Genomic DNA, 22,648 nt, shown 5'->3' with positions numbered 1-22,648 from the left:
AAAATAAAATCTTTAGGGGAAAAAAAAAGTTAGGATATCAAATTTCATGATGTATATATCTTTCCACAAAACCATCAAATCAAAGTCACTCTATCACAAACTTCCTCCCCCAAATGGGGCTCTGTCTCTAACATGCTGTTCCAGGGGCTGCTTGGGCCACCGTGAACTGCCAGCTTGTACAGCAGGCCAGTACTAGCTTTAGGTAATTTTCTGTTTTTATACAGACTTGGGCTGAGTGATGCAACCTGATCCTGCCATCCTTTCAGAGGCCACGAATGTCAGGATGGGGTTGTGGACCTTACCCTCCTCAAAGAACCCCACCCATGTCCGGCCCACTCCCGACAAAGCTCGAGCTCTCTTCCAGGAGGCATCAAGGTGCAGGATGTATTTACAGCCACACCCATAACCAAGAATTCTCGTTTCAAAATGTCCTTCCCTGCCTCCTGTAGCAAGAGGTGACACTCACATCTGGCACCTACCCCTTTGCCCTGCGCTCCAAGCCAACCTGGTTTTCGACAACTCAATGAAATGAAACAAAGTGGGGAATGAAAATGAAACAAAATGGAAAGGGAAAGGAGTTTAAAACAGCACTTTACCCTCAGTCCCCACGCAAACGAGCCCCCCCACCCCAGCAGGTCCAGGACCTCCTTGGTGTCCTGTGTGGGACTGGGATCTCACTTGTCAATGCTCACTAGCCCCCTCAGAGGGTGTTTGCTGAGTGCCTTCCTACTGACTCTTTAATCCTAAACTTGAATCTGCTGGGACTGACTCATCCCTCCCTTGCGGCACCGATACTCAGTATCAGGACACAGCAGCTGCGGCAAAATCCCTGCCAGGCTCGGAGCTTTCTCTCCTCCTCCTTCGAATCCACTCTAACTCAGTACTTGCTGCCTACCTCAGGTTTCTTTTCTTTCTTTTTTTTTTTTTTTTTTTTCTACCTCACGTTTCTCCAGTGCCTGGCCAATTCAGCACTGCAGTTTTATTTTTTTGCTTCCCTGAGCCAAAATATATTCGTTACTAATTTCTCCATTCGTCCACCTCCTAGGCTTGTCTTTAGCCCTTCTTTCTGGGAGGTACTTTCCCTCAGCTTCTGGGTCCTGGTAATTACCTCGTCTAACTCAATTACGCGACCTTATTTTTTTTCCCACTTCCTTTTTCCTTCCATTGTTATGCAGAGGGAGGGGGAGGCTGCTGAGTGAACAAGGAGAATTGAATTAGGTAGCTGAGTATTTCAGCAGCTCCCTTCCTGGTTCTGCCTTCCCTGAAGATTTCACTTAAAATAGCCCTGCACCCACTCCACACTGTCTTCCCACCTGCAAAACCCCAAGTGAAGGAGAAATCAATTAAGGGTGACTTAGGAGAGGTGACAAAGGGGAGAGTCTGGGAGATTACAAAGATGATGGTATTGTAGGGGAGGAAAAAGTTTCCCTTGACCCTCACAAGGTCCCTGGCTTGGTTAGAAGATGAAACTGACAAAGACATTAACAGGAGTAAAGCACATATGTTTTCCAAAAAATTTATTTGTACATGGGAGCCTTCCAAGAGAATGAAGACCTGAAGAAGGGACCAGAGCAGTAAGTTTTTATACCTTTTAGGGAAATACAAATTTGTGAAGAATGACAAGACAAGAGGGTTTGGACTAGGGAGAGTAAATGGTGAAGAAGTAACTAGGAAGATAAGGGTTAGTTTAATAATGCTTTTTTACACAACCTTCTTGGCCCTAGATTCTCTATCCGTGGTAACAAGAATGTCCTGCTTTTCCTCCTGTTACAGGGAGGGTTACGGTGCACAGGGGAGTTTTATGACCTGTTTCAGGGAAGAAGGTAAGGTGGGGGAGGTCAGAGTGACCATCTTCTGTGGCCTTTTTTTTTTTTTTTCCCAAGATTTTATTTATTTATTTTACAGCGATTACAAGTAGGCAGAGAGGCAGGCAGAGAGAGGAGGAAGCAGGCTCCTCGCAGAACAGAGGCCGAGGGGGGGGGGGGGGGGGCCGCTTGATCCCAGAACCCTGGGATCATGATCTGAGCTGAAGGCAGAGGCTTTAACCCACTGAGTCACCCAGGCACCCCTTCTGTGGCCTTTAAAAATTCCTTCAGGGGCGCCTAGGTGGCTTAGTGGGTTAAGCCTCTGCCTTCGGCTCAGGTCATGATCTCAGGGTCCTGGTATCCAGCCCCCTATCAGGCTCTCTACTCAGCAGGGAGTCTGTTTCCCCCCCCTCTATCTGCTTGCCTCTCTGCCTCCTTGTGATCTCTCTCTCTGTCAAATAAATAAAATCTATTTTTTTTAAAAATTCCTTCAGCTAGAGCCACCTGGCTGCCTCTCAGTTCTTGGAGCCTGGGACTCTTGATCTCCGGGTTGTAGGTTTGAGCCCCATGTTGGGTGTAGAGATTACTTAAAAATAAAATCTTTTTAAAAATTCCTTCAGCTTAAGATAAAAATGTAGTAAGTCAAGGTGCCATATTTTGGGGTAGCATGTCCTGGCCCCCACCAGCATCTCGTTACCGTTTAGTCAGGTAAACGGCTGATTCTAACATTACAAAATAAACTCGAGAGATTATAGAGAGGGAGATAACAGTAGTGTGGCTAAGAAAAGTAATTTTGTTCAGAGAAATCAATGCTGAGAAAACTAAAATAAAATCTCCATCCTGAACTATTTTCTCAATGATTACTCTCCTTCGTGGGGTGGGGGAGGGGGATGCCTCTTTGAAAACCTGCTAAATTATGTAGAATCTTATCTCCAGGAAAATGCACAGAAACACAGAAACCAAACCTTAGGGGTTCACCGCCTCTTTGAATCCCAGAGGTTCACGAACGGCTGGTTAAGTGATGTAAGGGAATCCGGAGCCACGATCTGGCCTTTCCTTCTTTGTAAATCCCATCTAGAGTTCAGAGTAGTTTGGGAGAAAGCATTCATTTGTTCATTCATTCAACAAGTAACTCTTTGAGAAACTTCCAAGTGTCAGGCCCCACGCTGGGCCACATTGTGAGGCAGAAAGAGGTGAATCGGACACAGTGCCTGCTCCCGGGACGCTCAAGTCTGGAGAGGGAGACCCACAGAGAACAGACAATGAGCGTACAGTGATGGAGGAGGGACGGTGGGAGCCCCGAGGGGAGGGGCAGAACTCTTTCCCACAGTTCCTCTGGCCCACAGCAGTCAGTTCCTATACCTCTGACTACAAAGCAACTGGTTTTAAAAGCCCAAGTATCCCCTGAGGGGCTAGCAGAGCAGCCGGGGTCAGAACTCTCACCCCACCCCTACCCCCACCGGCCCCATCCAGCTTTCACACCTCCAGTGGGATGGGCCTGGCTTCCGTATTTCCTCCCCCACCCCTGCCCCAACAGTATATACCTTCCCATTAGGGGCTGCTCTCTACTCCCCAGGCCAGCTTTTAAATAAGTAACCAATCCCCCTTGCACCTTCTCTCCTTTCTTTGCTTAAACCCTTATTCATTTTACTAGTCAAGCTGCCTGGAAACAAGGAGTAATGAAAATAGCTAACTTTAAGGAAGTTACAGATTTGCAAGAAACCTGGGGAGGCCCCGTATGAGCTGGTCTTTATTCACAGGCGTTAAGGCTGGGCTGGACTGGGCCTGGCCATGCTTCCTCTCATCTCTTCTCTCAATTCTCTCTTCCTTGGGGACCTCCAGAAAAAGTTTCTGACTCCAAGTCTGGGTGTCAGCAATTCTGCGTGTCTGGGTTGAAAGCGAGGCTGCATTTGATTATCCTGAGCTGCTTCCTTCTCACACCTCTGGCCCGCAGCCCCTGAGCACTTGCAGGCTCTGGCTGGCCCTCCTTCCTTCCTGGATTCAGCTCCTGACTCACAGGGGAGACAGTCCCTGTCTTCCTGATGTCCTTGAAGAGTCCTCCCCAGGCCTCTGGACCCTTTTGCCCTGACTAGCTTTCACCATTTCTGGAGGTTTCTCTGATTTGGATAGATTGTCTTTCTGTAATGCATTTGCTTTGTAGACCATTCTATTCCAGTTTAGAAAATGAACGAGTTTATGATCGTAAGATAATGGCAAAACGTTTTATTAAATTGTTAAGGAAAGATAATAAATACAAGATGTATGTATGAAACAGAAAGGACCGGGCACCTGGGTGGCTCAGTCGTTAAGCGTCTGCCTTCAGCTCAGGTCATGATCCTAGGGTCCTGGAATCAAGCCCCACATCGGGCTCCCTGCTCAGCTGGAAGCCTGCTTCTCCCTCTCCCACTCCCCCTGCTTGTGTTCCATCTCTCGCTGTCTCTCTCTGTCAAATATGTAAATAAAATCTTAAGTAAAATAACATAAACAGAAAGGATGGAAGGACCAAGTGATACCTAGTGTTTTTGAGGTACTAAGAGAATATGAAACACTCTAAGTATTCTAAGTATTCACGATATCCTAAAGATACATGAGACACTAAATATTCACGCATGAGGCCATTTTTTTTAAAAGATCTATTTATTTTAGAGGGACAGAGGTGGGAGGGGCAGAAGGAAAGAAGTAGACTCCCCGCTGATCAAGGAGCCCAGAAGGAAGCAGGGCTCTATCTCAGGACCCTGAGATCATGACCTGAGCCAAAATCCAGAGTTGAACACTCTACCTACTGAGCCACCCAGGTGGCCCTGATGCCTTAAGTCTTAATGCAGATGATGACAACCAGTCTAGCTCCATCCTCTGACCAAAATATACAAGTAAAACCCATTGTCACTCACTGGGCTGACTGATGAGCTACACTGGTGGCCAGGTGTACTGGCTTGTGCATTTCTTTGATGTCAACCTGTGCCTTTGATGTCAACCTGTGCCTCTGATCTGATCCAGGGAAACTGTCTATGGGTGACATGCCTTTGCTCAAACATCAACTCTAGTTCTTGTAACTGTGCCATTAGCAGGGAAGGCTGACATAGCCAAGGGACAGATCATGCAAACATCATGTCCCCTTCACCCCCAGGCTTCAGGTACCCTCATGCTTCCACCCCACTGCTTCTTATCCTAAATGTGTCAACCTGTCCCACTTTTCCTCTTGCTTCTCCCTCTTTGTGTTTTTCCTTGATTTAATAATGCGTGTGTTTTGAGCATTTAACCTGGTTTGAGACCCTTTCTCTTCCTTGACCTCAGAGATAGTTGGCCTGATAGTGCACTTGGAAGCTTCCATGCCATTACTGTATAACACCTACTCTCCTACCCTGTGTTTCTCCAAATCCTGTTTTGCTGGCTATGACAATGGAGCTCAGCATGGGCTCCCACCTTGCAAAGATTTGCCCCAAACTTTTTTCCTTCCCTTCCCCCACCACCCTCTCGATAGCAGTCCTTCCCCTGATCCCCACAATGGCCTGGGAGTGGGAGGGGCTAGAGGCTAGGTTATCACAGTTAATACCAGTCCTGTCTTACAGAGGCAAGGCTCAGGCCTCCCATGTTTAGAAGGAATCCAAAGCACATTCTCCCAACTGCAGGTGAGACTTTTGCTATTCCTTGTTTTGTTTTGCTTTTTCTTTTCTGTATGTTAGGAGCTCTTCTGCTATAAACTCCTTGAAGGCATGCTTCCTGTCTTCATTGTCCCAGCTCTTACCACAGGGTTTAAGACATACCACCTGCTCTGTGGCTGCTGAACTCAATGAATATTAATGTATCCATTTTATTCACTCATTTTGACAATTCAGCCCTTTAAATCTATCTAATCCCTAACCCAATTACTAGCAGCTCCACCTAAATTTTTCTTAAGTTGGCTTCTCTTCCACTCTTTTGCCACCATGACACTCGGGTCTAAACTACTTTACCTAGGCATTTTTCTAGCTAGGAATATATCAGAGTTTCCCTGCTTTCTGTATAAACTCCCCTAACCTTTCTCCACACAGCTGATACCGTGATATTAGATAGGGAGATGAAAGGAGGGAAGAGGGAGGGAAGGAAGGAAGGAAGGAAGGAAAGAAAGAAGGAAAGAAGGAAGGAAAACAGCCAACCTCCTAACTCTGGAACCCTTAAAACTTGGCATATTCTGGGCAAATTTCCCAATCATGGGGAAAGTATGTCTGTGACCCCACAAGTATTTTATTTTTTCTCTTAAGAAAGTGTATCCCAACATGCGGCTTGAACTCAAGCAACCCCCGAGATCATGAGTTGTATGCTCTACCCACTGAGCCAGCCAGGCACACCCCTTTCTATTCTGTTTTAAAAAAAAAGAAATTAGGGGCATTTGACTGTCTTGTGCATGGAGCAAGAGACTCTTGATCTTGGGGTTGTGATTTGAGCCCCATGATAAGTGTAGAGATTACTTAAATAAATAAAACTTAAATAACAAAAGTGAAGAGCTTTCCAAAAAAATTAAAAATCTTAAAATAAATAAATAAAAGAAATTAACTGGCTTTCTACCCTTCCTTTCGCAGTTATAGTTAGCTGCAAATAACAGAGATCCAACTAAGACCAGCACTAGGGGAAAGTGCAGTTATTAGCTCAAACAGTTGTGTAGTGTTGCTAATCTGCTGTCTCTAGGCCTCTCAGAGTGAGAACTTCAAATGACAATCTTTCTTCTCTTGCTGCTGCTCTTAGCTATCTTTTTCTCTGTATTTCAGTTTCATTTTCTAATCTGTTCTCTTCATATAATGGAGAAGAGATCTAGCTTCATTTGACCTTATATCTATAGAGCCAGAGAAAAAGAGCGCATTCCCATGTATTGATTATAACGACGACGTTAGTTGGTTCACTTGAAGTCACCTGTTTCTCCCTGAACCAAACATTTTCATGACTCTGACCAGGCCCCCACTCATGCCAGGGGGTAGGGCAAAGCTCTCATATGGGGACTCTTGCCAGGCTCCTGTGGAATGGGATGGGGGTTGGGGCTCCAAAGGAAAAATGGGGACAGAAATGACAGAGTTCCAGGCACTTTTTTGTAGAGTAGAGGCGGGAAGAGATTTTGACATGTGCCCAACTCCTTGTCCCTGTTTACTGGTGTTGGTTTGTTGGGTGCTTTTTCCCTTCCTTCATAGGCTGTAAGCTCTACCAGAAAAGAATCTCTCAGTTTTAGCTCTCAGTGTTGGTTATCCCTGCACTCCTAGCACATGCTAGGTATTCACTTCCTCATCTGTCCAGGAAAAAAAAGGTGATAGGCGCTAAAGACACAGGAAAAAAAGACACGTGTCCCTGCCCTCAGTGAGAAGCAACTTATGCATACATGTGCATTGGGCCACTGTTTATCAGATCAGAAGACTCAATGGGTGGTGAAATTAACTTGGTGGATTGCAACTACAATTTTTAAAATGTGAGAGAGAACAGAAAATAGAAACGGACCAGCCAACGTCAGAGTACATCACACATAATGGGTGTATTGTTCCATCACTTTTTTTTTTTTAAGATTTTATTTATTTATTTATTTGACAGAGAGAGAGAGATCACAAGTAGGCAGAGAGGCAGGCAGAGAGAGAGAGAGGGAAGCAGGTTCCCTGCTGAGCAGAGAGTCCAATGCAGGGCTGATCCTAGGACCCTGAGACCGTGACCTAAGGTCAAGGCAGAGGCTTAACCCCCTGAGCCGCCCAGGCACCCCTATTCCATCACATTTTTATTACAGTATAAATATTATAAATTCACACAGAGACACACACAATGTACTGGGTTGTAGTGTGAAGTGCATTTCTTATGGAGTTGGTCAAAAGTTTCGAAAAGCCTGGTTTAGGCTGCTTGGACTGAAGTATGATAAGATAGTATCCTCCCAGTTTAGAGCAACCCAGAGCTCCAGACACTGAGTCATGTCATCACTGGGAAATAACACCTGGGAAGCTCGTTCAAAGACCCAGGGTGGAAGTGGAGACACAATTTCAGGATGCCGTTGCAGGGTGAACTCTGGATTTCTGTGCTTTGGTTGGCTTATGTTACATCCTCAAGTCCATTTTATCATATGCACATTCAGGTGGGCTTTCTTTCTCACTCTTTCTTTTGTTCCCCCAAATAACAGATGACTTCACAGTTTTCAAAGTTGAAAACAAAATTAATTTTTTTTCTTTTATGTATGGTTGGATCATGAATTATATATTCCTAGAAAAAAATTCTGAATTAACTAAATTATTCCTGGAAGAATAGAACTCAGGGAGGCTGGGGGACAGCAGTTAGTATGGTGTGGAAGGATCAGGGGCTATTGTCCTGAACAGAATCTCTACGTTAGCATTTGCTGGCTCTGTGGATTCAGAGGAAGGGACCTAGTCCACATTTGACGAAAAGTGACTCATCAAGGCCCTGTATCAACTCTGGAAGGTATAAAAATAAACACTGTATCTGTATTGTTAGAAAACCACAGGTCCCTCTTCCATTTTGTACAGCCCCTTGGAGTTCCCCTCCACCTACATGATACAGTGCTACCCAATACATGAGTTGTTTTAAAAAAACCATTAGGTCTGGGGCGCCTGGGTGGCTCAGTGGGTTAAGCCGCTGCCTTCGGCTCAGGTCATGATCTCAGGGTCCTGGGATCGAGTCCCGCATCGGGCTCTCTGCTCAGCGGAGAGCCTGCTTCCCTCTCTCTCTCTCTGCCTGCCTCTCCATCTACATGTGATTTCTCTCTGTCAAATAAATAAATAAAATCTTTAAAAAAAAAAAAAACAAAAAACCATTAGGTCTTTCAAATGAACTCAGTTGGGTTTTTGTCATTTACCATTGCCCTGTCCCCAAAGAGTTTACCATCTGGTAGAGTTATAAGTGCATAAATAAGTAGTCAAAATATAATCTCTAGGGACGCCTGGGTGGCTCAGTTGGTTGGACGACTGCCTTCGGCTCAGGTCATGATCCCGGAGTCCCGGGATCGAGTCCCACATCAGGCTCCCAGCTCCATGGGGAGTCTGCTTCGCTCTCTGACCTTCTCCTTGCTCATGCTCTCTCTCACTGTCTCTCGCTCAAATAAATAAATAAAATCTTTAAAAAAAAAAAATATATATATAATCTCTAGAGGTTAATGTAGTTTATCAGTAATAAACTCACTGATGTTTTTTAATCAAGTCGTTTGATACTTCCAAAAATGCGTTTTGAGGATATCTAGATGGCAGACTCTGCTGGGGATGCAAAAACAAATAAGACATTATCCTTACCTTGAAGGAGTTCAATCTGATAGAGTTTTCAGTCTCAAGAGACATACAATATTTCATAAAAGTTAGGCTCATTTGTTAAGGAGTCAGGCAGATCTGGGTTCAGTTTTAGGTACATCACTTCCCAGCTGCTGTTAAACCTTTCTGAGCCTCTCTTATATGCATCTGAAATAATATATAGACATCTGGAAAATGCATATAGTCATAGACCTACTTCCTTGGCTATTAGGAAGATTAAATGAACAAATTCAGATACTTAACCCAGTGCTAATGGATAGTAGAGGAACTTGATAAATGTTTTCTATTCAACTTTATTTTATTTTTTTAATCAATTCAGCTTTATAAAATAAAAAAATACTCTTCAGTGTTTAGGACTTCATATAGAAAATCAGATGCAGTTTTGGAAAACGAGATATTGAAATTCATTATTCACTGAATAAATGTCTATAAATGCAGATGCAACATAGATTGTAGATATAAGAAATTATTTATGTTTAAATTCTGAATTATTTTAGATTTTCTTTTCCTTTATGTTATGTGATTCTTTTTTCGTAAGATTTTATTTATTTATTTGACAGAGAGAGACACAGTGAGAGAGGGACCACAAGCCGGGAAGTGGGAAGGGGAAAGTGGGAAAGAAAGCGGGCTTCTGGCAGAACAGGGAGTCTGATGCAGTGTTCCATGAGAGGCTAGATCCCAGGACCCTAGGATCATGACCCACGCTAAAGGCAGATGCTTAACAATTGAGCCACCCAGGCTCCCCTACATTATATGATTCTTCTACGGAGTTTCTCAAACTTGGGTCTATATCAATAGAATAGGCTGGGTTTTGGGGCCCTGGGTGGCTCAGTTGGTTAAGCATCTGCCTTCTGCTGAGGTCATGATCCAGGGTCCTGGGATCAAGTCCCTTATTGGGCACCTTGCTCAGCAGGGAGTCTGCTTCTCACTCTCCCTCTGCCTGTTGCTCCCCCTGCTTGTTCTCTCTCTGTCAAATAAATAAATAAAATCTTTTGGGGAAAAAAAATAAGATAGGCTGGGTTTCCTGCAATTACAAACAGCTCCTAACCCTCAGTGGTTTAACATGGTAAAGGTTTATTTCTAGATCATGCACTGTCTGCATCAGCTCCTGTTGGCTCTCCAGGACAGCTGTCCTTGTGTTGGCTCAGAGATCCTGCTCCTTTCCGGTGCTGCCTTCATATTAGCTAGTAGGAAAGAAAAAAAAAAATCTACTCTATCTCTTAAATGGTTCCATGGAGAGGAGGAGAAGAAACAGATGCCACTTCTGCTCACATTTCACTGGCTAAAGCAAGTCCCAGGGCTCTGCTCAGGTTCAAGAGTTGCACCTAACTTCAAAGGAGCAGCGAAGTACAACCCTCTCAAGTGCTCTGGAAATACTATCAAGTGATGCTAATGTCTAACTAGGGCATCCCATGCTTTTTTTTTTTTTTTTTTTAAGATTTTATTTATTATTTGACAGAGACACAGTGAGAGAGGGAACATAAGCAGGGGGAAGTGGAGGGGGGAAGTGGAAGAAGCAGGCTTCCCACCCAGCAGGGAGCCCGATCAATGTGGGGCTCAAACCCAGGACCCTGGGATCATGACCTGAGCCGAACGCAGACGCTTAACGACTGAGCCACTGAGGCGCCCCTCTTTTTTGGTTTGTAAATGGCCATATTTCCTCCTGCCACAGGACCCTTGCCTTGGCTTTTTTTCTGTGACACTCTGCTCCCATTCTTTGCCTGGTCTCATCTTCCCTTAGACTGAGGCAAGTTTTCCCTTCCTTAGGGAAACTTTTGCTTTCCCCTCCCATTATCATTTACTTTCATAGCATCGGGCGCCCCATCTTATGGCACTTAATTGTAATTTGCAGTTAATAATGTGATGACTTCATTAATGACTGTTTCTTCCTCAACAGCATCTGCTGTAGGAATCATGTTGTTTTGTTCAGGCCCCTATCTCAACCACTTATCCCAGTGCCTGGGACAGTTGCTGAGTGAAAGAAGAAGTGAATACTCTCAAAGGTCTGGGAACATTTTTTTACTCTCCAAAGTCTCGGTGTATTATTGGATTTGAAAAACAATCTTGTATGAAGTTCTCTTGGTGGCTGTTAAGGAGATATTTGACAAATACTTGCTGATCTCATCCTGAAAGCTGAGTCTAGATGGAACATCTCTATACCCTCTGAGTATGTAAGTCTTGATCTTATAAGAGAAACAATATTTACCTACTCCTTGACCAGTCTGGGGGATTGAGGGCTAGGATAGTCATCTCACATTTCACTCTGGTCCCCACCCTTTCAGGTTGACCCATTCTACACCTGCAAGTTTCCCCATTCATTTGCATAAGTATTTCAAAACTGCTCTAGACCCCTGAGCCCAGCATGACTTCTGTATCAAAAGTTGGTGTAGGGCCGCTTGGGTAGCTCAGCCTGTCTTTGGCTCAGGCCTCAGGTCATGATCTTGTAGTTCTGGAATCGAGCCTCACATCGGGCTCCTTGCTCTACGGGAAGCCCGCTTCTCCCTCTCTCACTCTCCATGCTTGTGTTTGCTCTCTCGCTGTGCCTCTCTCTGTCATGTAAGTAAATAACATAAAAAAAAAAAAAAAAAGTCGCTGTAAGGGTAAACTGGGTGTCTCAGTAGGTTAAGCATCTACCTTTGGCTCGGGTCATGATCCTAGGATCCTCTGCTTCTCCTTCACCCCACCCCAACCCCTCCTGTCCCCGCTTGTGTGCTCTCTCACTGCCTTTCAAGTAAAATCTTTAAAAAAGAAAGCTGGTGGGGTGCCTGGGTGGCTCAGTGGGTTGGGCCTCTGCCTTCGGCTCAGGTCATGATCCCAGGATCCTGGGATGGAGCCCCACATCGGGTTCTCTGCTCAGCAGAGAGCCTGCTTCCTCTTCTCTTTCTGCCTGCCTCTCTGCCTGCTTGTGATCTCTGTCAAATTAAAAACAAAAACAAGGGGCGCCTGGGTGGCTCAGTGGTTTGGGCTGCTGCCTTCGGCTCGGGTCATGATCTCAGGGTCCTGGGATCGAGCCCTGCATCGGGCTCTCTGCTCCGCAGGAAGCCTGCTTCCCTCTCTCTCTGCCTACTTGTGATCTCTGTCTGTCAAATAAATAAATAAAATCTTAAAAAAAAATAAAAATAAAAACAAAAACAAACAAACAAACAAAAAACTCTTAAAAAAAAAAAGAAAGCTGGTGTCAAAAGAAGTTAAAGCAAACCAATTCTTCACTTTCCTTGAGGGGAAAAAAAATGTGACGGGAGCCCACTTTTTAGCTAAAGTAGTACCCTTTGAAGTTAAGGCTTTGTTTTGCAAATATAAGGCCTTTGAGCTGCCTGAGGAGTTGAAAATAAGCTGCCCAATAAAAATTCAGTAGTGGATGAATCAGGGTGAAACTATAAATAGGCCCCTGGCATTGGAGTTTGAGACATTTCTGCCGTCTTCCTAATGGGCTAGAAAATTCTTGATTCAATGTGTTCAAGGTAACAGATTATTTTTAATGCTGATCTTAATTACATTACATTATCTTCCTTATATATAAAAACAGGTTAAATTGGAGTCCTGGGTAGCTTGTCTGAAACAACAAACAAGGCAGCGCCTTTGTTGATAAATAGTTCTCATTCCACAAGGGAGAGTCACACCCAAACCCCCTGGGAACTAGGACTACAATCTTTGATCTAGCTAACTCTGCATACCAGCCCTAACTGGTTTTAAAAGTGTGATTTATTGTTTTTCAGCATTCAACTTGTATTTCTTTAGTGCTTGACACCATTCTAGAGTTGTAAACAAATAGGATTGAAGACCAATTGCACTTAAAATGCTTGTGATCAGCCTTCTCAGTTTGCAAGCCTAGTCCCTGAACCTACTTCCTGTCCTTCTGGTGCCCTCATTGCCACACCAACTCTCTCACTAGGCTCCACCTCTTCCTCTCTTGGTTTTTGCCTCTTCTTCCTCAGTGATAGGCATATCTCTCACTAAATTAAGCTCCTCTTTTTAGATATGTATTAAGCTCCTCTTTTTAGATATGTATTAATATGTAGCATATGTAAACTTTATAAATTATATATATGTGATGATATGTGAACATGATAAAAATTTCAAATAGCATAAAAGAGAATAACCATAATAATTAATTCTCCCTTCCACCCTTGTTTCCCAGGCTTTAGTTAACCTTTCTGCCAGGCAACCACAGTTACTTTTCTTTTCTTTTCTTTTTTTTTAAGATTGACTGATTGGTGTGTGTGTTTTGTGGGGTGGGGCACATGGGCAGGGGAGGAGAATAAGCAAGGGTAGCTGCAGGCAGAGCAGGCAGAAGGAGAAGCAGGCTCCCCACTGAGCAAGGAGCTTGATACTGAGCTTCATCCCAGGACCCTGGGATCATGAGCAGAGCCAAAGGCAGACATACTTAACCCACTGAGCCACCCAGGCATCCCCATTGTGAGTTTCTTCTGTCTTATTGATGATAATCACTGCATAGCGAAATAGCAGCATATTTTAGTGTTCTGTATCTTACCTGTTTCATTGAATAATATCTGGAAGATTGTCCCTGATCAGTTCATATAGAAATGCCTCATTCTTTTTTTTTTTTTTTTTAAGATTTTATTTATTTATTTGAAAGAGAGAGAAAGAGAGCATGGCAGGGGAGGAGCAGAGGGGGAGGGACAAAAAGACTCAATGCTAAACGCAGAACCTAACTCAGGTTCTATTCCACGACCCTGAGATCATGACCTGAGCAAAAATCAAGAGTTGGATGGTTAACCAACTGAGTCACCCAGGCATCTACTTCATTCTTTTCAAAGTTTATATCACATAATTCAGCTATAATCTCTGTGCATGTGTGTCTGTGTGTGTGCACATGTCTAAGTGTTTTATTACATTTTCCGTCAAAGCCTTATGTATCTATTGCTTTGCTTTCCAGGAAAATGTAGTGTCTGGTCCCTCTTGAGTAATCTCTGCACCTCATCTGCCTCTCCCTTTCTATTCCCCCTTCCTCCCATGATGGATGGTCCTCGTGTGTATGTGGTTGGACTCCTATGTGCTGTGTTTTTTTTTTTTTGTAAGTTTTTAGAAATTTATTTTAGAGGGAGAGAGAGTGGACTGGGAGAGAGAGAGGGAGAGAAGCAGGGACTCTCAAGCACCACCATCCCTCGCCCCTCCACTGAGTGCAGAGCCCAAGCCAGGGGTTCAGTCCCATGTCCTAAGCTGAAACCAAGACTTGGACGCTTAACAGACTGAGCCACCCAGGACCCCTTATGCTGGTCTTTGAAGGAGGTTGAGGAACGGAGAGAGAGGCAGCATGCCCATAGCTGTGAGCAGAACAGGATGTTTGAGGCTTTGTTGGTTTTCTGCTATGTGAGCTCAGTATCCAGACCTCCTTCAGAATTTAGGAATGATAACTAACTCACTTTATGCTTTTGTGCAATTCTTTTTACCTTTGAGCATTTGATTTCTCTCTGGGTAAGATGAATGGACTTTATAATGTGATTTCTAAGTCTCCAGGTTCCAAGCTTTAAAATTCTAAAAAATAAGCTTTCAAATACTCGGCTAGTAAGAGTGTTAAAAGAGTATATCCCTTAAGGGGCGCCTGGGTTGCTCAGTCGGTTAGACATTTGCCTTTGGCTCAGATCATGATCCAAGTCCTGGGATCAAGTACCACATCAGGGCCCCTAATCAGCGGGGAGTCTGCTTCTCCCTCTGCCCTTCACCCTGCGTGTGCTCTCTTTCTCATTCTCGCTCAGATGAATAAATCTTAAAAAAAAAATCTTTTTAAAAAATCTAAAAAAAGGGTATATCCCTTAGATGGCAATTGGTCAATATCCTTCAAAATCACAAATATCTATACCTGTTGATCCAGTAATTCTACTTCTAGGAATTTCTTTTGTAGTTACACTTGGATATGCACAAAGTGATATAAATTCAAGATTGTTCATTGTAGCATTGTTTATAGAGCAAAAGACTGGAAACAGTCTAAATATCTATTAATAAGTGACCAGAGAAATAAATTATAGTATATTCTTACAATGGAACATTATGTAGCCATAAAAAATAGTGTAGCTACAATGAAATAGTATTTAGCAACGAGAATGAACAAAGTATTGTGACATGCAATTGTGCATAAATATCAAAACAAGGTATGGGAAATGTAGAGCAAAAGAAGCTAAACACAAAAAGAGCACACCTCTGGGTGCCTAGGTGGCTCAATGGGTTGAGCCTCCTCCTTTGGCTGAGGTCATGATCCTAGGGTTCTGGGATTGAGCCCCACATCGGCCTCTCTGCCCAGCAGGGAGCCCGCTTCTCCCCCTCTCTCTGCCTGCCTCTCTGCCTACTTGGGATCTCTCTCTCTCTCTCTCTCTCACATAAATAAATAAATAAATATTTTTAAAAAAATAAAAAAAATCTTCAAAAAAAAAAAAAAAAAAAGAGTATACCTCTGGCACCTGGCTGGCTCAGTTGGTGGAGCATACAGCTCAAGGAGCACACCAAGGGCACCTGGGTGACTCGGTTGGGCACCTGCCCTTTTGGCTGGGATTGTGATTATGGAGTCATGGGATCTGGCCCTGAATTGAGCTCTGTGTTAGTGGAGTATGCTTGAGAGATTCTTTCTCTCCCTGTCCCTTCTCTGCTTCTCCCCCTATGCATGCTCATGCTTTCTCTCGCTCTCTCTCTCAAATAAATAAATTAATTTAATTAAATCTTTTAAAAAAAAGCATATCAAATGAATCTTTTTTAAAAAAGACTATTTATTTGAGAGAAGGAGAGAGCAAGAACATGAGCAAAGGGAGGTGCAGAGGAAGAAGTAGGCTCCCTGCTGAGTAGAGAGCCCAATGTGGGACCCTATCCCAGGACTCTGGGATCATGACCTGAGCTGAAGGCAGATACTTAACTGACTGAACCACCCAGGTGCCCCCAAATGAATCTGTTTAATTAAAAGTTCAAAAACAACAATAAGAACAAAAGTTTAAAACAGAAAAAAAAATCTCCAGTGCTAGAAGCTGGGATAATGGTTGTCCTTAGGGATAGGGCCATGACTGGAGGGAGTTCAGAGAAGTAGATACTAAGATGTTCTTCATGGGGCATCTGGCTGGCTCAGTTGGCAGAACATCTGACTTTTGATCTTGGGGTTATGAGTTTGAGCCCCACATTGGGTGTAGAGATTCTTTAAAACAACAACAACAACAACAACAAAAACAGAATAAAGGGACAACTGGATGACTCAGTCGGTTAAGCATCTGACTTCAGCTCAGGTCATGCTCTTGGGGTCCTGGGATTGAGCCTAGTAATAGGGAATCTGCATGCCTCTCTGCCCCTCCCCCTGCTCATGTTCTCTCTCTCTAATAAACAAATAAAGGCTTTTAAAAATTAAAAAAAAAAAAAAGTCCCTCATATTCTTTTTACTGATTTGGGAACTAGTTACACAGTGTGTTTAGTTTGTGAAAATTTAGGATTGTGCAGTTTTTTTTGTGAGTATTCTATACACCAACAAAAGTTTAAAAGACACAGAAACTCCATATGCACTGATATAAGACAACCTGACACACATTACATGAAAAAAGCAAGCATGAGTCAAACACTTCCATTTGTGTAAAAGAAAAGTAGGAAAATATATCTGTATTTTTGAATATATGCATACAATACCTCTGGAAGGATGCTCAAGAAACTGACAACATCGGTTTTCTAAAGAGAGAGTCATAGCTGAGAGACTTGTTGCCCATTTGGTTGTACATTTTGGATCTCAAATCATGCGAATATATTACTTACACAATGAAAAGAAAGCACTCAAATTCTAAAAAGAAAAATAAAAGAAATTCTGTGATTTTAGGAAATATTCAGAAGTACTTAGAAAGAAAATAGAGGAAAAAAACACCAAAAGGTTATATATTGAAATACAATATAGAAATCAGTGATGGAAAAGTGGGGGACATGGAGAACATAAGAGTTTTCTAAAATTGGACAGATAAAACCTTCTCTTTATGTTCACAACTTTTTTTAAGTCTATTTATCTTTTTTAGTAATCTTTACGCCCAACATGGAGCTTGAATTCATGACCCCAAGATCGAGAGTTTTATGTTCTTCTGAATGAAACAGCCAGGCGCCCCTAAAGTTCACAACTTTAACTATCATTCCAGCACTAGTCACAAATTGTTTTTACCCTTAAAGCTATATTTATGAGAGGTGCCTGGCTGGCTCAGTTGGTGGAGCATGAGACTCTTGATCTTGGGGTTGTGAGTTCATGCTCTATGCTAGGTGTAGAGCTTATCTTAAAAAATAAAATACAAGTGGGGCATGTGGTGCCTGGGTGGCTCACTCAGTTAAGCACCTGCCTTTGGCTCAGGTCATGATCTCAGTGTCCTGGGATCAAGCCCCGAATCTGGCTTCCTGCTTAGGGGGAAGCCTTCTTCTCCTTCTCCCATTCTCCCTGCTTGTGTTCCTGCTTTCACTGTCTCTCTCTCTCTGTCAAATGAATTTAAAAATTAAAAAAAAAAAAAGTGGGGTGTTTATGTGGTTCAGCCAGTTAAGCATCCAACTATTGATTTCGGTTTAGGTCACAGTATCTATGTTGTGAGATCGAACCCCGCATCAGGCTTTGCGCTCAGTGGGGAATTTGCTAGAGATTCTCTCTCTCTCTGCTCCCCACAATTGCATTCTCTCTCTTTCTCTCTCTATGTATGTAATAGATAAATAAATATTTTTAAAAATATTTTATTTATTTATTTGATAGAGAGACAAAGAGAGCTCGAGTGAGGGGAGGGGCAGAGGCTGAGGGAGAGGGACAAGCAGACTCCCTGCTGAGCAGGTAGCCCAACTGGCACTCAATCCCAGGACTCTGAGATCATGACCTGAGCCGAAGTCAGATGCTTAACCAAACTGAGCAACCCAGGTGCCCCACTAAATAAATCTTTAAAAAAATAAGACCAGGGGCGCCTGGGTGGCTCAGTGGGTTAAGCCACTGCCTTTGGCTCAGGTCATGATCTTAGGATCCTGGGATCGAGTCCCACATCGGTCTCTGCTCAGCAGGGAGCCTGCTTCCTCCTCTCTGCCTGCTTCTCTATCTACTTGTGATCCCTCTCTGTCAAATAAATAAATAAAATATTAAAAAAAATAAGACAAAACTGTATTTATTTGATTAAAAGAATAAGTTAATACATATACTGGTTATAAGAAGTAAGTTAATTCAAAGATCTATGTATGTTTAAAAAGATTGGGAGGGGGGCATCTGGGTGGCTCAGTTGTTGAGTTGTTTGCCTTCAGCTCAGGTCATCATCCCCAGGTCCTTGGATGGAGACCCCAGTGGGCTCCTGCTCAGCAGGGAGCCTGGTTCTTCCTCTGCCTGCTGTTCCCCTTGCTTGCACAATCTCTCTCTCTGACAAAGGAATAAATAAAATCTTTAAAAAAAAAAATGGAGGATAATTCTTCCCATCCAAATCTTCCTCTTTCAGCCCTCTCAGGTATCCAAAATAATCAGCCTACTATAAATCCTTCCACCACTTTCTTTTTGCTCATGTAAACATATATATAAATGGTTAGCAATATACTACAAGGGTCATAGTACTTTTTATCACTCTGCAATTTGAATTTTCTACTGTAGCAATATATCTGAACATACCTCTGGGTTAATATAAATACATCTAACTCATCTTTATCATTGCATAATATTCCATAGTACAGAGGTAGTACAACAGATTCATGGATTCCATTACCTATGGACAATCAGGTGGTTTCCAGTTTCTTTGTGTTTGTTATGTACCACAAACAATATAAATATCTGTCTTAGTTTCCTGTAGCTACTTTAACACATTACCACAAACTGGGTGGCTTAAAATAATAGGAATCTATTCTCTCAGAGTTGCTAAGTCTAGAAAGCTGAAGTCAAGGGGTTGTCAGGGTTGTTAGCTTCTAGAAGTTCTGAAGGTGGCTCTGTTCTATGCTTCTCTTCTAGTTTCTAGTAGCTGCCAGCAATCCTTGGCATTTTTTTTTTTTAAGATTTTATTTATTTATTTGACAGAGATCACAAGTAGGCAGAGAGGCAGGCAGAGAGAGAGAGAGAGAGAGAGGAGGAAGCAGGCTCCCTGCCGAGCAAGCCCAGATGCGGGACTTGATCTCAGGACCCTGAGATCATGACCTGAGCCGAAGGCAGAGGCTTTAACCCACTGAGCCACCCAGGCGCCCTTATTTTTTCATTAATGGTTCTGGGCTTAATGATTCTTGCTTAAAATTTCCCCCTCAGGGAAAAGTTATATTACTATTCTTTAAAAAAATTTCCTCCAGGTTTTTTTTTTTCGATTACTTAGCTATTTGCCTGAGCTATCATAGTAGCAGTAAGTTACAATAACTCTACAATATAACAGCTTTACAGTAAGTTAAGATTTCAGCAAGTGCAATTCAAGCGTGCCACTAAGGAAGAGGGCCATACAATTTCCCGGTCGAGGTTAAAAGATAACAAGAGATAAGTTATGCAAAAAGGGTTGAATGAACTGTTAAGGCACCGCATACAAATGTTAGTTATTACTACCGCAAAAGTGAACACACAGAAAACTAATCTTGGGCTTGGAAGGCTGGACTTTTGCTTTTATTACCATTAACATTTTTGGAATCGAAGGAACAGCTATGAGGCAGCACTCCATCTCCAGAACTCAGACAGAGAAGTGGGAAAAGCGAAGGGCTGTGTCCAATGAGTCTGTCTATAGTTCCAGAACAGAAGGCCAACAAGAAAACCTAGGAACAGAGGGGTGTCTCGGGAGGGGGCTACGAAAGCCGGGGCAGATGGCAGTTGTCCGCTGAAGGCTGTTGGAGATTGCCGACCCCACGGTACTCGCTGAGCCCAAGAGGAGCCGGACCTGCCTGGCCCTAAAGGCAGCTGGAGACGACGAGGCGACGGTGCGGCGTCCTCCCCTGCGGAGCCAGTCCCGCGGGTCTGGTGGCGGCCGCTGAAGGACCGGGGATTGGTCCGAGTGGCGCAGGGGGCGGGGCGAGGGCTGCTGGGAGGCCGGCCTGGGAGGTGCGCGCGCGCCCGCACGAGGCGGCGGCGCGCGCGTGCTCCGTCGGTCGGTGCGGCGGCGGTGGCTGTGGTGGAGCGGGCCATGGCTGTGGGTGGCTGGCCGGTGTAGCGCCGCGCGGGGCAGGCGGGAGGCGACCGAGAGAGGCGGGGATGAGGGCACCGCAGCTGCATGGTCGCGGTGGCTTGGGCTGCTGACCGTGTCCCCGGAGCCAGGAGTAGGCGGCGGCGGAGCACCGGGCAGGTGAGAGCGGCGGCACGGGACCCGGATGCGGCGCAGCTGAGTGGCGACGCGGTCGCGGCGGCGGGTGAGGTGCCCCCGCGCGGGCGGGCGGCGCGCTCTTGCCGGCCTCAGCCTCTGGCGCCACCGAATTGTGTCCCCGCTGCGCGCTTCCTGCCGGCGCGGAGGACACCCGTCCGCCGGCCTGCGGGGGCGCCTCGCTCGACTGCGGCCCTCCCGGGGCTCTCTGAGGTGAGAGGCGCTTCCCGGCCTCTGGGCGGCCGAGTCCCGACCGAGCGCCCCGGGCCGCTGGTGCTTCTGGTGGCGTTCCTGAGGGGCCCTCTGTGGAGAGGCGGCGCCCTCGCTCTCGTCTCTCCTCAGCGTATGCGGACACCCCCGGGGCTCTCAGACCCTCAGGTGCCTTTTTACATTGAAGCGCATTTTAGGGGCGGAGATCCTGGGCTGTTGGGGTACGGGCGTGTTTTCAAATCCCAGCGCTTCCACCGACCAGCCTTGGGGCCTTGGGCCCAAGTCTCCTGATTCGTTAATGGGAATAGGAATACGTACTTCACAGGGTTGTTTTGAGGCTAGGACAGGATGATGCGCAGGACCGATCAGCCCGCGCTCGGTACGTGGTAGGCTCTTAGGAGCAGTCCTGGTGCAGCATCTTTTCTGGTTAGCTGTTGCTGATTCCTGGCTGCGGGAGTACGTTTGGGGCACATTTATTTCCGAACTGTTCTGTTGTTGCAATAACCTCCACTGGAGTTTCTTCATATTGGATCCTGTTCTCTTCCAGGGGCCAAAATATTGCCCACCCTAGAATCATGCAGTCTCTCTCGCTGAGTTGGCTTGGGATACCTGTCTCAGGCGCTGAGTGGAAATTGTAGTAAATAAGACCGAATGGATTTTAGATTCGCTTAGGATGGAAGATGGTGGGACACACAAACTGGAAGTGCTTTGCTGTTTAAATCATCTTAAGTGACACTTAACTGTCGCTTGTTACATAGTATAAACACATGAGGAGTCTGGAAACAGACTCCTTTTTCTGCCTTGCTACATCCAAAGGGAGTGACAAGTGCTTTTGTAAACATCATTGTGGGCAGTGTTAGTGTGTGGTGAAGTCATCATAATTAAGTTAGATGAGTACTTATTTTGAAGCCCTGAATAAATGTTTGGAAATATGATTCCTAATAAAATCATCTTTAAGGAGTCAGAATTCTCAGCAGTTCATTAATCATTTGGGGATTTTTATGCAATGCTGTAAGATTTTTATGGTAAAAGCAGAACTGTTTAAGTCATCATAATGTAGCTTAAGAGAGAGTGGTCAGGATAAAGATCTTAGTTTCAGAAGGTAAGTGTGAAAACAAGTAAAAATCTTAAACTTTAATAACCAAAATTGCAGAGGTGCTTGAGTGGCTCAGTTGATTGAGCATCCCACTCTTGAGTTCCTCCTCCGGTCATGATTTCAGGGTCCTGGTATCAAGCCCCCCATTGCGCTCACACACAGTTTGCTGATCCCTTTCCCTCTGTTCTTCCTCATCTCTCTCTCAAATAATAACTTAAAAAAAAAAACAAAAAACAAACTGAAATTGTATTTACTAAAGCAAAAATGACTGAAAAAAGCCTCTTGTTTTACACACCCTGATTCATTCTCTGATGAGAGTCTTCCACCTTCAGGGTGTGTTTCAGAACTATAGAAAATTGAATTGGCTTTTAAAATATTTATTTAGGGGCGCCTGGGTGGCTCAGTGGGTTAAGCCGCTGCCTTCGGCTCAGGTCATGATCTCAGGGTCCTGGGATCGAGTCCCGCATCGGGTTCTCTGCTCGGCAGGGAGCCTGCTTCCCTCTCTCTCTCTCTCTGCCTGCCTCTCCATCTACTTGTGATTTCTCTCTGTCAAATAAATAAATAAAATCTTTAAAAAAAAAAAAATAAAATAAAATATTTATTTATTATCACAAGTAGGCAAAGCAGCAGGCATAGAGAGAGGGGGGAAGCAGGCTCCCTGCTGAGCAGAGAGCCCGTTGTGGGGCTGGATCATAGGACCCTGAGATCATGAGCCGAGCTGAAGGCAGAGGCTTTAACCCATTAATTTATAGCCATTTTGTACCTCTCTTTCATGTTTCCTAGTTTTCTTTAGAGACCCATCCATAAAGGCTTTGATTCAGCTTGTTTTTGAATGTGAACAAAATACGTAGAAAAAAATAAAATTAAGCCTTGTAAGTTATGTTCTTCCCAAATTTTGGTCTTCCCTGTTGTCTAACTTCATTCAGACTGGTGACCTGAAAGTAGAAGCATTGCTAGCCTGAAAAGGCCAGGGATCAGAAGTCACGTCTTGCTTCATTCTAGGCCTGGACTTGGGTTCCTATTAGCTGGGGCTTTGAGGATGTCACTCAG

The sequence above is a fragment of the Mustela nigripes genome, chromosome 2 (genome assembly GCF_022355385.1).
Source record: "Mustela nigripes isolate SB6536 chromosome 2, MUSNIG.SB6536, whole genome shotgun sequence".
In the NCBI taxonomy this organism is placed as follows: domain Eukaryota; kingdom Metazoa; phylum Chordata; class Mammalia; order Carnivora; family Mustelidae; genus Mustela; species Mustela nigripes.
Note: the sequence above shows the minus strand (reverse complement) of the source record.